The sequence below is a fragment of the Anomaloglossus baeobatrachus genome, chromosome 2 (genome assembly GCF_048569485.1).
Source record: "Anomaloglossus baeobatrachus isolate aAnoBae1 chromosome 2, aAnoBae1.hap1, whole genome shotgun sequence".
NCBI classification, from domain to species: domain Eukaryota; kingdom Metazoa; phylum Chordata; class Amphibia; order Anura; family Aromobatidae; genus Anomaloglossus; species Anomaloglossus baeobatrachus.
The window spans coordinates 358,916,012-358,930,049 of record NC_134354.1 but is presented as its reverse complement, the minus strand read 5'-3'; the positions used below and the strand labels follow the sequence as shown (position 1 = coordinate 358,930,049).

Here is a 14,038-nt window from a genome sequence, read left to right as displayed (position 1 = left end):
TTTTTTCCACATAGTTTAGTTGTTTGCTTTTGTATTTAAAGGAACTATATATTTTGAAACAAACAGGATTTTTATAATATGGGATTATGTTTTCTGCTAAAATGGTCAATAAAAAAGAAACCCAAAATCGTAGTTCTCTTGGTGAGGGAAGCCAAAATATATTATCAGTTGGCAACAAAACCAAGAATTTCATGTATTACAGGTTGATAGCAAATTACTTTAACAGCGAAAACGGCTTGTTTTTACTGGGGATTGAACTCAGGACCTTCTGCGTGTGAAGTAGACGTGATGACCACTCCACAATGAAACCTGTGAAATCCTGCAAAGTAATGGCTTTTAGAGACGAGTTTTAACCACCAAGGGAAAAAAATAAAATAATTTGTACTTCTGTTTGTTATGGAAGCCAAAACATACTGTCATTCGGCAACAATGCCGAGAACTTCATATATTGTAGTTGGATAACGTATTATTTCAACACTAAGAACAGATTGGTTTCACTGGGGATTGAACCCAGGACCTTCTGCGTGTTAAGCAGACGTGATGACCACTACACTATGAAACCTGACGAAAAGTTACTGTGTATTGGCTAGCAGAGCAGAATTGTGACTGACGGGGCCTTTTTATTGCTGAAGGAAAGTATTTTTGGTTAATGAAACATTTACAATTATTATTACATATTTTACCAGTTTTATTCCTACAAAGGGATTTTGCTTAAATTGAAGTTTATATTGAATGTGTTACTTTTTTCTCCATAGTTTGGTCTTTTGCTTTTGTATTTATGGGAACTATATATTTTGAAACAAATAGGATTTTTATAATATGGGATTATGTTTTCTGCTAAAATGGTCAATAAAAAAGAAACCCAAAATCGTAGTTCTCTTTGTGATGGAAGCCAAAATGTATTGTCATTTGGCAACGAAACCAAGAATTTCACATATTACAAGTCGATAGGAAATTACTTCAACACCAAAAACAGATTGGTTTTACTGGGGATTGAACGCAGAACCTTCTGCGTGTGAAGCAGACGTGATGACCACTACACTATGAAACCTTTGAAACCCTGCAAAGTAATGGCAATTAGAGACGAGTTTTGACCGCCAGGGAAAAAAAAACAAATTCGTAGCTCTGTTGGTGATGGAAGCTAAAACATCCCGTTATTCGGCAACAAAGCAAGGAACATCATATATTGTAGTTTAATTGAGTATTATTTCAACACCAAGAACAGATTGGTTTTACTGGGGATTGAACGCAGGACCTTCTGCGTGTTAAGCAGACGTGATGACCACTACACTATAAAAACTGGCGAAAAGTTACTGTGTACTGGCTAGCAGAGCAGAATTGTGACTGACGGGGCCTTTTTATTGCTGAAGGAAAGTATTTTTGGTTAATGAAACATTTACAATTATTATTACATATTTTACCAGTTTTATTCCTACAAAGGGATTTTGCTTAAATTGAAGTTTATATTGAATGTGTTACTTTTTTCTCCATAGTTTGGTCTTTTGCTTTTGTATTTATGGGAACTATATATTTTGAAACAAATAGGATTTTTATAATATGGGATTATGTTTTCTGCTAAAATGGTCAATAAAAAAGAAACCCAAAATCGTAGTTCTCTTTGTGATGGAAGCCAAAATGTATTGTCATTTGGCAACGAAACCAAGAATTTCACATATTCCAAGTCGATAGGAAATTACTTCAACACCAAAAACAGATTGGTTTCACTGGGGATTGAACCCAGGACTTTCTGCGTGTGAAGCAGACGTGATGACCACTACACTATGAAACCTTTGATATCCTGCAAAATAATGGCAATTAGAGACGATTTTTGACCGCCAGGGGAAAAAAAACAAATTCGTAGCTCTGTTGGCGATGGAAGCTAAAACTTCCCGTTATTCGGCAACAAAGCCAAGAACTTTCTATACTGCAGGTTGATAGGGGATTATTTCAACACCAAGAACACATGGGTTTCACTGGGGATTGAACCCAGGACCTTCTGCGTGTAAGGCAGGCGTGATTTCCACTACACTATGAAACCTTTGAAAGCCTGCAAAGTAATGGCAATTAGAGACGAGTTTTGACCGCCAGGGGAAAAAAAAAAATAAATTGTAGTTCTGTTTGTGATGGAAGCCAAAACATCCCGTCGTTCGGCAACATAGCCGAGAACTTTATATATTGTAGTTGGATAGCGTAATATTTCAACACTAAGAACAGATTGGTTTCACTGGGGATTGAACCCAGGACCTTCTGCGTGTTAAGCAGACGTGATGACCACTACACTATGAAACCTGACGAAAAGTTACTGTGTATTGGCTAGCAGAGCAGAACTGTGACTGACGGGGCCTTTTTATTGCTGAAGGAAAGTATTTTTGGTTAATGAAACATTTACAATTATTATTACATATTTTACCAGTTTTATTCCTACAAAGGGATTTTGCTTAAATTGAAGTTTATATTGAATGTGTTACTTTTTTCTCCATAGTTTGGTCTTTTGCTTTTGTATTTATGGGAACTATATATTTTGAAACAAATAGGATTTTTATAATATGGGATTATGTTTTCTGCTAAAATGGTCAATAAAAAAGAAACCCAAAATCGTAGTTCTCTTGGTGAGGGAAGCCAAAATATATTATCAGTTGGCAACAAAACCAAGAATTTCATATATTTCACGTTGATAGCAAATTACATCAACAGCGAAAACGGCTTGTTTTTACTGGGGATTGAACCCAGGACCTTCTGCGTGTGAAGTAGACGTGATGACCACTCCACTATGAAACCTGTGAAATCCTTCAAAGTAATGGCATTTAGAGACGAGTTTTGACCGCCAGGGGAAAAAAAAAAAAATAATTTGTAGTTCTGTTTGTGATGGAAGCCAAAACATACCGTTATTCGGCAACAATGTTGAGAACTTCATACATTGTCGTTGGATAGCGTATTATTTCAACACTAAGAACAGATTGGTTTCACTGGGGATTGAACCCAGGACCTTCTGTGTGTTAAGCAGACGTGATGACCACTACACTATGAAACCTGATGAAAAGTTACTGTGTATTGGCTAGCAGAGCAGAATTGTGACTGACGGGGCCTTTTTATTGCTGAAGGAAAGTATTTTTGGTTAATGAAACATTTACAATTATTATTACATATTTTACCAGTTTTATTCCTACAAAAGGATTTTGCTTAAATTGAAGTTTATATTGAATGTGTTACTTTTTTCTCCATAGTTTGGTCTTTTGCTTTTGTATTTATGGGAACTATATATTTTGAAACAAATAGGATTTTTATAATATGGGATTATGTTTTCTGCTAAAATGGTCAATAAAAAAGAAACCCAAAATCGTAGTTCTCTTTGTGATGGAAGCCAAAATGTATTGTCATTTGGCAACGAAACCAAGAATTTCACATATTACAAGTCGATAGGAAATTACTTCAACACCAAAAACAGATTGGTTTCACTGGGGATTGAACCCAGGACCTTCAGCGTGTGAAGCAGACATGATGACCACTACACTATGAAACCTTTTAAATCCTGCAAAGTAATGGCATTTAGAGACGAGTTTTGACCGCCAGGGGACAAAAAACAAATTCGTAGCTCTGTTGGTGATGGAAGCTAAAACATCCCGTTATTCTGCAACAAAGCCAAGAACATTATATACTGCAGGTTGATAAGGGATTATTTCAACACCAAGAACACGTGGGTTTCATTGGGGATTGAACCCAGGATCTTCTGCGTGTAAAGCAGAAGTGATTTCCACTACACTATGAAACCTTTGAAAGCCTGCAAAGTAATGGCAATTAGAGACGAGTTTTGACCGCCAGGGAAAAAAAAACCAAATTCGTAGCTCTGTTTTGGATGGAAGCCAAAACATCCCATCATTCGGCAACAAAGCCAAGAACTTCATATATTGTAGTTTAATTGAGTATTATTTTAACACCAAGAACAGATTGGTTTTACTGGGGATTGAACGCAGGACCTTCTGCGTGTTAAGCAGACGTGATGACCACTACTCTATGAAACCTGATGGAAAGTTACTGTGTATTGGCCAGCAGAGCAGAATTGTGACTGACGGGGCCTTTTTATTGCTGAAGGAAAGTATTTTTGGTTAATGAAACATTTACAATTTTTATTACATATTTTACCAGTTTTATTCCTACAAAGGGATTTTGCTTAAAAGGAAGTTTACATTGAATGTGTTACTTTTTTCCACATAGTTTAGTTGTTTGCTTTTGTATTTAAAGGAACTATATATTTGGAAACAAACAGGATTTTTATAATATGGGATTATGTTTTCTGCTAAAATGGTCAATAAAAAAGAAACCCAAAATCGTAGTTCTCTTGGTGAGGGAAGCCAAAATATATTATCAGTTGGCAACAAAACCAAGAATTTCATATATTTCATGTAGATAGCACATTTCTTCAACAGCGAAAACGGCTTGTTTTTACTGGGGATTGAACCCAGGACCTTCTGCGTGTGAAGTAGACGTGATGACCACTCCACTATGAAACCTGTGAAATCCTGAAAAGTAATGGCATTTAGAGACGAGTTTTGACCGCCAGGGGGAAAAAAAAAAATAATTTGTAGTTCTGTTTGTGATGGAAGCCAAAACATACCGTCATTCGGCAACAATGTCGAGAACTTCATATATTGTAGTTGGATAGCGTATTATTTCAACACTAGGAACTGATTGGTTTCACTGGGGATTGAACCCAGGACCTTCTGCGTGTTAAGCAGACGTGATGACCACTACACTATGAAACCTGACAAAAAGTTACTGTGTATTGGCTAGCAGAGCAGAATTGTGACTGACGGGGCCTTTTTATTGCTGAAGGAAAGTATTTTTGGTTAATGAAACATTTACAATTATTATTACATATTTTACCAGTTTTATTCCTACAAAGGGATTTTGCTTAAAACGAAGTTTACATTGAATGTGTTACTTTTTTCCACATAGTTTAGTTGTTTGCTTTTGTATTTAAAGGAACTATATATTTTGAAACAAACAGGATTTTTATAATATGGGATTATGTTTTCTGCTAAAATGGTCAATAAAAAAGAAACCCAAAATCGTAGTTCTCTTGCTGATGGAAGCCAAAATATATTATCAGTTGGCAACAAAACAAAGAATTCCATATGTTACAGGTTGATAGCAAACTACTTCAACAGCGAAAACAGCTTGTTTTTACTGGGGATTGAAGCCAGGACCTTCTGCGTGTGAAGCAGACGTGATGACCACTCCACTATGAAACCTGTAAAATCCTGCAAAGTAATGGAATTAAGAGACGAGTTTTGACCGCCAGGGGAAAAAAAAAAATAATTTGTAGTTCTGTTTGTGATGGAAGCCAAAACATCCCGTCATTCGGCAACAAAGCCGAGAACTTCATATATTGTAGTGGGATAGCGTATTATTTCAACACTAAGAACAGATTGGTTTCACTGGGGATTGAACCCAGGACCTTCTGCATGTTAAGCAGACGTGATGACCACTACACTATGAAACCTGACGAAAAGTTACTGTGTATTGGCTAGCAGAGCAGAATTGTGACTGACGGGGCCTTTTTATTGCTGAAGGAAAGTATTTTTGATTAATGAAACATTTACAATTATTATTACATATTTTACCAGTTTTATTCCTACAAAGGGATTTTGCTTAAATTGAAGTTTATATTGAATGTGTTACTTATTTCTCCATAGTTTGGTTTTTTGCTTTTGTATTTATGGGAACTATATATTTTGAAACAAATAGGATTTTTATAATATGGGATTATGTTTTCTGCTAAAATGGTCAATAAAAAAGAAACCCAAAATCGTAGTTCTCTTTGTGATGGAAGCCAAAATGTATTGTCATTTGGCAACGAAACCAAGAATGTCACATATTACAAGTCGATAGGAAATTACTTCAACACCAAAAACAGATTAGTTTCATTGGGGATTGAACCCAAGACTTTCTGCGTGTGAAGCAGACGTGATGACCACTACACTATGAAACCTTTGAAATCCTTCAAAATAAAGGCAATTAGAGACGAGTTTTGACTGCCAGGGGAAAAAAAAAACCAAATTCGTAGCTCTGTTGGTGATGGAAGCTAAAACATCCCGTTATTCGGCAACAAAGCAAAGAACTTCATATATTGTAGTTTAATTGAGTATTATTTCTACACCAAGAACAGATTGGTTTTACTGGGTATTGAACGCAGGACCTTCTGCGTGTTAAGCAGACGTGATGATTACTACTCTATGAAACCTGATGGAAAGTTACTGTGTATTGGCTAGCAGAGCAGAATTGTGACTGACGGGGCCTTTTTATTGCTGAAGGAAAGTATTTTTGGTTAATGAAACATTTACAATTTTTATTACATATTTTACCAGTTTTATTCCTACAAAGGGATTTTGCTTAAAAGGAAGTTTACATTGAATGTAAAGGACTCTCATTTTGTCCTACTAAAGCTCTAGACAAAATTGAACTCTGCAGCGACATGGAAGATTACTTCAGGAGACTACGTCTAAGGGAATATTTTAGCGATGCAGATGTTTCAGAATCCACCCAGACTGAAGGAAGACGGATCTTGACAACCAAGAAAAGATCAGATTGGACACCTCCACCAGGACGCAACCCTCATCTGGATATCTATATAGACACTTTCAGACATTTGGTAAAATCCACTTTCCTAGACACACACAGGAGGCAACCATCCAACATCAGTGCCCAGGAGAGAAGGGCCATAAAATCTTTGAAAACCAACAAAGAAATCATCATTAAACCTGCAGACAAGGGGGGTGCAATAGTCATGATGAACAGATCAGACTACATGAAGGAAGCACACAGACAACTGATGGACACACGCTACTATAAGAAATTGGAGTCTGACCCCACACAGGACTATTACAAGGAACTTAACAAGTTGGCCTCTTGTCTGCCTGACATATCCATAAGAACTGATGAACTGATACCGGTGAGTCCAAGAATAGGCACATTCTACATGCTTCCCAAAATTCACAAATCTGGAAACCCAGGAAGACCCATCATTTCATGTGTGGGCACCCTCACTGAACAAGTCTCTGGATGGGTAGAGGGTATCCTTAAACCCTTGGTAAGGGATACAACCAGCTACATCCAGGACACTACTGACCTATTGAAAAAACTATCAGCAATAGGTCCTCTTCCAGAGGGAACCATCCTTGCCACCATGGATGTGGAATCCTTGTACTCGAACATTCCACACCAGGATGGATTAAATGCTTGCAAAATTTTCCTCGAAAATACAGGAACTGATGCCAATTCTGTGGTGAAGCTTACAAAATTCATCCTCACCCATAATTACTTTGCATTTGACAATGACATATATCTACAGGAGACTGGGACTGCAATGGGAAGCAAAATGGCACCACAATATGCAAATCTTTTCATGGCCAAGCTTGAGAGTGACTTTTTATCCTCTTGTCCTATCAGGCCTCTGGCCTACTACCGTTACATTGACGATATTTTAATCATCTGGACAGAGTCTGAGGAGCAGCTGAAGACCTTCCATGAACACTTTAATCAGTTTCATCCCACCATCAACTTAACACTCAGCTACTCCTGCACGGAAATCAACTTCTTGGACACCATCATTAAACTACGGAACAATGAAATAGAGACATCCCTGTACAAGAAGCCAATTGACCGTCCAACATACCTGAAATGGGACAGTTTTCATCCAAAACACATAAAAAACTCTATTGTATACAGCCAGGCTATCAGGTATAATCGGATATGTTCCAACAGTACAGATAGAGACAATCACCTTGAGGGCCTCAGAAAGACCTTTCTGAATCAAGGCTACCACCCAAGAACAATTGAAAACCAGATTACAAGAGCCACCAGAATATCAAGAAACCATCTCCTACATTATAAAACTAAAGAAGAAAACACCCGGGTCCCTCTTGTAGTCACCTACAATCCACATCTGGAGGTGTTTAGAGGAGCTGCACGGAAACTACAACCATTACTGCAAAAAGATGCCCGGTTAAAATCTATTTTTCCAGACCCCCCACTTCTGTGTTTTAGACAGCCCCCAAATCTAAGAAGCATCATTGTCAGAAGCTCCCTGTCCTCTCCAACACCAACAGGAACATTTCCCTGCAACCAGAAAAAATGTAAGACCTGTCCATTAATATTGACAACGGACAAGATAAAGATTCCCAGATCACATCAGGACTACAAGATCCCAGGTACCTTCAGCTGCACCACAACCAATGTGGTGTACTTAATTATATGTACCAAATGTCCCACTGGGGGTCTGTATGTAGAGGAGACAGGACAACAGCTCAGGACAAGGATGAATTCTCACCGCCACACAATTAGAGAAAAAAGGATGGATCTACCTGTGGCCAAACATTTTTGTAACTCAGACCACAGCATCATGGACATGAAATTGCTGGTATTGAAAGGAAACTTCAAGTCCCAGAGAGACAGGAGACTTTGGGAATACAAACTTATGATGACCTTTGACACATTCAGAGCAGGGATGAATGTGTCTCATGGATTCATGTCTTTTTACATCAGTTAAAAGATGTGCTCCTCTGACCATCCGAGCGTGTCACAGCCCGGACCAGACCCTTATCAGAGGACAATAAAACTTTCACACTGAACTGCAGCAAAATTTATGGCCACAACAGTTTGCCCCCTGCCATAGAGACAGTTCTGTTTTATATAACTTGTTTTTTGGTTCTTTTTTTTTTTACTGCCCCATTCTATGTCCTGTTGTGTATAAATATGTGACTCTTCAGATTTTGTGTTATACCATGCCTGATGAAGAGACCTGAGTAGTCTCGAAAGCTTGCAATTATTACCATCTTTTCAGTTAGCCATTAAAAGGTATCAACCACTGAGGACTCTCAGTTCTTTTAAACAATTTTTTTTTATCTCTACTGGCTAACACGGTACAAAGATATATTTTACTTGTATCAAAATGGAGGATACCAGAATGTACCGCATCTTTATGGAACTAAAGACACTTCTGAAGAAACGCGCACAACTGGACAGCGACATATTTTTCTTATCCAAATGCAAAAAGGAGAATCTGATCCCCAAAGGACTCTGGATTACAAACCCAATTCTACATACCTACAATACCCATTATGCACAAAACCTTTGTCACAGGACTTCTGAGAGACTAAGGAACCACCTTTTGCATGTCTTCTACAGCATCAAGAGTAAAATCCAGAGAGAATTTGAAACACAAAGGAAGACACTACCAGAAAGCACAGAACAAAAAGTACAACAATACTATTACAGACTACGAACCCTTCTGATCCACAACAAGGAAAAGAAGCTACATAGACTGCGCCTCAACTCAGGACTTAATACAAACAGGTGGAGAACAAAGCCAAAATCTGACAACTTGGACAACCACTCCATTCAAGGCAAAAATGCATCTAACTGTGTTATCAATCTCTCGGATTACAAACCAAACAAAGTGGAACTTGCTGTGCTTTCTAAAGGACTCTCATTTTGTCCTACTAAAGCTCTAGACAAAATTGAACTCTGCAGCGACATGGAAGATTACTTCAGGAGACTACGTCTAAGGGAATATTTTAGCGATGCAGATGTTTCAGAATCCACCCAGACTGAAGGAAGATGGATCTTGACAACCAAGAAAAGATCAGATTGGACACCTCCACCAGGACGCAACCCTCATCTGGATAACTATATAAACACTTTCAGACATTTGGTAAAATCCACTTTCCTAGACACACACAGGAGGCAACCATCCAACATCAGTGCCCAGGAGAGAAGGGCCATAAAATCTTTGAAAACCAACAAAGAAATCATCATTAAACCTGCAGACAAGGGGGGTGCAATAGTCATGATGAACAGATCAGACTACATGAAGGAAGCACACAGACAACTGATGGACACACGCTACTATAAGAAATTGGAGTCTGACCCCACACAGGACTATTACAAGGAACTTAACAAGTTGGCCTCTTGTCTGCCTGACATATCCATAAGAACTGATGAACTGATACCGGTGAGTCCAAGAATAGGCACATTCTACATGCTTCCCAAAATTCACAAATCTGGAAACCCAGGAAGACCCATCATTTCATGTGTGGGCACCCTCACTGAACAAGTCTCTGGATGGGTAGAGGGTATCCTTAAACCCTTGGTAAGGGATACAACCAGCTACATCCAGGACACTACTGACCTATTGAAAAAACTATCAGCAATAGGTCCTCTTCCAGAGGGAACCATCCTTGCCACCATGGATGTGGAATCCTTGTACTCGAACATTCCACACCAGGATGGATTAAATGCTTGCAAAATTTTCCTCGAAAATACAGGAACTGATGCCAATTCTGTGGTGAAGCTTACAAAATTCATCCTCACCCATAATTACTTTGCATTTGACAATGACATATATCTACAGGAGACTGGGACTGCAATGGGAAGCAAAATGGCACCACAATATGCAAATCTTTTCATGGCCAAGCTTGAGAGTGACTTTTTATCCTCTTGTCCTATCAGGCCTCTGGCCTACTACCGTTACATTGACGATATTTTAATCATCTGGACAGAGTCTGAGGAGCAGCTGAAGACCTTCCATGAACACTTTAATCAGTTTCATCCCACCATCAACTTAACACTCAGCTACTCCTGCACGGAAATCAACTTCTTGGACACCATCATTAAACTACGGAACAATGAAATAGAGACATCCCTGTACAAGAAGCCAATTGACCGTCCAACATACCTGAAATGGGACAGTTTTCATCCAAAACACATAAAAAACTCTATTGTATACAGCCAGGCTATCAGGTATAATCGGATATGTTCCAACAGTACAGATAGAGACAATCACCTTGAGGGCCTCAGAAAGACCTTTCTGAATCAAGGCTACCACCCAAGAACAATTGAAAACCAGATTACAAGAGCCACCAGAATATCAAGAAACCATCTCCTACATTATAAAACTAAAGAAGAAAACACCCGGGTCCCTCTTGTAGTCACCTACAATCCACATCTGGAGGTGTTTAGAGGAGCTGCACGGAAACTACAACCATTACTGCAAAAAGATGCCCGGTTAAAATCTATTTTTCCAGACCCCCCACTTCTGTGTTTTAGACAGCCCCCAAATCTAAGAAGCATCATTGTCAGAAGCTCCCTGTCCTCTCCAACACCAACAGGAACATTTCCCTGCAACCAGAAAAAATGTAAGACCTGTCCATTAATATTGACAACGGACAAGATAAAGATTCCCAGATCACATCAGGACTACAAGATCCCAGGTACCTTCAGCTGCACCACAACCAATGTGGTGTACTTAATTATATGTACCAAATGTCCCACTGGGGGTCTGTATGTAGGGGAGACAGGACAACAGCTCAGGACAAGGATGAATTCTCACCGCCACACAATTAGAGAAAAAAGGATGGATCTACCTGTGGCCAAACATTTTTGTAACTCAGACCACAGCATCATGGACATGAAATTGCTGGTATTGAAAGGAAACTTCAAGTCCCAGAGAGACAGGAGACTTTGGGAATACAAACTTATGATGACCTTTGACACATTCAGAGCAGGGATGAATGTGTCTCATGGATTCATGTCTTTTTACATCAGTTAAAAGATGTGCTCCTCTGACCATCCGAGCGTGTCACAGCCCGGACTAGACCCTTATCAGAGGACAATAAAACTTTCACACTGAACTGCAGCAAAATTTATGGCCACAACAGTTTGCCCCCTGCCATAGAGACAGTTCTGTTTTATATAACTTGTTTTTTGGTTCTTTTTTTTTTTACTGCCCCATTCTATGTCCTGTTGTGTATAAATATGTGACTCTTCAGATTTTGTGTTATACCATGCCTGATGAAGAGACCTGAGTAGTCTCGAAAGCTTGCAATTATTACCATCTTTTCAGTTAGCCATTAAAAGGTATCAACCACTGAGGACTCTCAGTTCTTTTAAACAAAATTTTTTTATTACATTGAATGTGTTACTTTTTTCCACATAGTTTAGTTGTTTGCTTTTGTATTTAAAGGAACTATATATTTTGAAACAAACAGGATTTTTATAATATGGGATTATGTTTTCTGCTAAAATGGTCAATAAAAAATAAACCCAAAATCGTAGTTCTCTTGGTGATGGAAGCCAAAATATATTATCAGTTGGCAACAAAATGAAGAATTCCATCTGTTACAGGTTGATAGCAAATTACTTCAACAGCGAAAACGACTTGTTTTTACTGGGGATTGAACCCAGGACTTTCTGCGTGTGAAGTAGACGTGATGACGACTCCACTATGAAACCTGTGAAATCCTGCAAAGGAATGGCATTTAGAGACAAGTTTTGACCGCCAGGGGAAAAAAAAAATAATTTGTAGTTCTGTTTGTGATGGAAGCCAAACATCCCGTAATTCGGCAACAAAGCCGAGAACTTCATATATTGTAGTTGGATAGCATATTATTTCAACACTAAGAACAGATTGGTTTCACTGGGGTTTGAACCCAGGACCTTCTGCGTGTTAAGCAGACGTGATGACCACTACACTATGAAACCTGACGAAAAGTTACTGTGTATTGGCTAGCAGAGCAGAGGGAAAGGGATTTTGCTTAAATTGAAGTTTATATTGAATGTCTTACTTTTTTCTCCATAGTTTGGTCTTTTGCTTTTGTATTTATGGGAACTATATATTTTGAAACAAATAGGATTTTTATAATATGGGATTATGTTTTCTGCTAAAATGGTCAATAAATAAGAAACCCAAAATCGTAGTTCTCTTTGTGATGGAAGCCAAAATGTATTGTCATTTGGCAACGAAACCAAGAATTTCACATATTACAAGTCGATAGGAAATTACTTCAACACCAAAAACAGATTGGTTTCACTGGGGATTGAACCCAGGACTTTCTGCGTGTGAAGCAGACGTGGTGACCACTACACTATGAAACCTTTGAAATCCTGCAAAGTAATGGCAATTAGAGTCGAGTTTTGACCGCCAGGGGAAAAAAACAAATTCGTAGCTCTGTTGGTGATGGAAGCAAAAACATCCCGTTATTCGGCAACAAAGCCAAGAACTTTATATACTGCAGGTTGATAGGGGATTATTTCAACACCAAGAACACATGGGTTTCACTCGGGATTGAACCCAGGACTTTCTGCGTGTAAAGCAGACGTGATTTCCACTACACTATGAAACCTTTGAAACCCTGCAAAGTAATGGCAATTAGAGACGAGTTTTGACCGCCAGGGAAAAAAAAAAACAAATTCGTAGCTCTGTTATGGAAGGAAGCCAAAACATCCCATCATTCAGCAACAAAGCCAAGAACTTCATATATTGTAGTTTAATTGAGTATTATTTCAACACCAAGAACAGATCGGATTTACTAGGGATTGAACGCAGGACCTTCTGCGTGTTAAGCAGACGTGATGACCACTACTCTATGAAACCTGATGGAAAGTTACTGTGTATTGGCCAGCAGAGCAGAATTGTGACTGACGGGGCCTTTTTATTGCTGAAGGAAAGTATTTTTGGTTAATGAAACATTTACAATTTTTATTACATATTTTACCAGTTTTATTCCTACAAAGGGATTTTGCTTAAAAGGAAGTTTACATTGAATGTGTTACTTTTTTCCACATAGTTTAGTTGTTTGCTTTTGTATTTAAAGGAACTATATATTTTGAAACAAACAGGATTTTTATAATATGGGATTATGTTTTCTGCTAAAATGGTCAATAAAAAAGAAACCCAAAATCGTAGTTCTCTTGGTGATGGAAGCCAAAATATATTATCAGTTGGCAACAAAACAAAGAATTTCATATGTTACAGGTTGATAGAAAATTGCTTGAACAGCGAAAACGGCTTGTTTTTACTGGGGATTGAACCCAGGACCTTCTGCGTGTGAAGCAGATGTGATGACCACTACACTATGAAACCTTTGAAAACCTGCAAAGTAATGGCAATTAGAGACGAGTTTTGACCGCCAGGGGAAAAAAAACAAATTCGTAGCTCTGTTGGTGATGGAAGCTAAAACATCCAGTTATTCAGCAACAAAGC

The 14,038-nt window shown here is 38.4% G+C and overlaps 6 non-coding genes across 6 annotated transcripts; all 6 read right to left on the bottom strand.

Moving 5' to 3' along the window:
- Nucleotides 1-489: 489 nt before the first annotated feature.
- On the bottom strand, nt 490-562 carry TRNAV-AAC (transfer RNA valine (anticodon AAC)). The gene has a single exon. It is a non-coding gene; the product is annotated as a tRNA-Val (tRNA).
- A 1,403-nt stretch (nt 563-1,965) lies between these two features.
- Nucleotides 1,966-2,038, bottom strand: TRNAV-UAC (transfer RNA valine (anticodon UAC)). Its single transcript has one exon. It is a non-coding gene; the product is annotated as a tRNA-Val (tRNA).
- A 178-nt stretch (nt 2,039-2,216) lies between these two features.
- TRNAV-AAC (transfer RNA valine (anticodon AAC)) lies at nt 2,217-2,289 on the bottom strand. Its single transcript has one exon. It is a non-coding gene; the product is annotated as a tRNA-Val (tRNA).
- Nucleotides 2,290-4,687: 2,398 nt separating this feature from the next.
- Nucleotides 4,688-4,760, bottom strand: TRNAV-AAC (transfer RNA valine (anticodon AAC)). The gene has a single exon. It is a non-coding gene; the product is annotated as a tRNA-Val (tRNA).
- A 667-nt stretch (nt 4,761-5,427) lies between these two features.
- On the bottom strand, nt 5,428-5,500 carry TRNAV-AAC (transfer RNA valine (anticodon AAC)). The gene has a single exon. It is a non-coding gene; the product is annotated as a tRNA-Val (tRNA).
- A 6,964-nt stretch (nt 5,501-12,464) lies between these two features.
- TRNAV-AAC (transfer RNA valine (anticodon AAC)) lies at nt 12,465-12,537 on the bottom strand. Its single transcript has one exon. It is a non-coding gene; the product is annotated as a tRNA-Val (tRNA).
- Nucleotides 12,538-14,038: the final 1,501 nt, after the last annotated feature.